We start from the raw sequence: 1,162 nt of genomic DNA on the forward strand, positions 1-1,162 counted from the left end.
TTGCGGGTGGATCCACCTCCTTGTTGTGGGTGTGAGCGACCTTCTGCTCACCCTTCTTCTTCTTGGAGTCCCTGGTGTCCGTCGGGGGTGACTCTCGCGACTTCCTCTTGGTCCTAGACACCTTGCTGCTATCAGAGACAACTGAGCTCCCATCTTCGACCTCGGAGTCTATGGTCGTCCCAGTGCCTTCAGAAAGCGTTCGCGTTCGCTCTAGAAGTAAGGATGCTGGCGGCAGCGGGAACAACTTCGTCTGTCCACCTTGTCCGCCTAGCTGCCTGAGTCTTTTGGCAGAGATGCTGATGGAGTTCACTAACTCTCGGGCCTGAGAGTTGATGCTCCTCTTCTCCTTCATGTAGGTCAGCAGGTTAGCAATAAGTTGCTCATGTCTGTCCCACATCTGCTTCTTCAGTTGGGCTTCGTTGCTCTGCCCAATTTCATGAGCTACGCCTCCATGCTCCTTCTCTTTCTTCTCTCCTTCTACACTTGTAGCATTTGAGGCCAAGTGATCCACCTTTCGATTCTCATTGCAGTTGCTGGCTAACGACGTCATGGGGACTGCTTTCACACCCACGGGTAACGCCGGCACTGGGCTTCCGAATCCCTGCACCGTAATCTTTGCTCCTTCGGTTGTACTGCTCATAATGTTTCTTTTCCTCCTCTCCTGTACTTCATTTAATGTACTTGCTCCACTTGTAGTATCTGAGGCCAAGTGGTCCGCCTTTGAGAAGTGTGATGGTTGGCTCTTCCCAGAATCCAAGGAGCCGGCATTGGCCACCGGGGCTTGCACCCGATCGGAACCAATGGTAGGATTTACCTCTCGAAGAGGGGTTACCACCTAGGATATTTTTGTGTTATCATTACTACTCAACATTTTTTATTTGGCTGTTAAACAGAGCCACTGTACAACTTTGTAAGGCTGTTATAGAGAGCCCACCCTGCCCATCGCTTTTAGAGTTGGGTTTTTCGGAAGGTGTTGGTTCGCGCCGACGTATTTTATTTAGTCGATACCCTATATTCTGAGCTGCCGTTCAGAATATCGAGCATTCCCCCATCCACCACCTGGGGACGCGCCACGTTGCAGGACCTTCCAACCTGCGAAAACTCTCGGAGGGTAAAGGCGTTCCTCGCCGAAAGGATCCGTGGTGTGTGTGTGTGTGTGTGT

Source organism: Diachasma alloeum, unplaced genomic scaffold (assembly GCF_001412515.2).
Source record: "Diachasma alloeum isolate Michigan unplaced genomic scaffold, Dall2.0 Dall_scaffold_00442, whole genome shotgun sequence".
Taxonomy (NCBI): Eukaryota; Metazoa; Arthropoda; class Insecta; order Hymenoptera; family Braconidae; genus Diachasma; species Diachasma alloeum.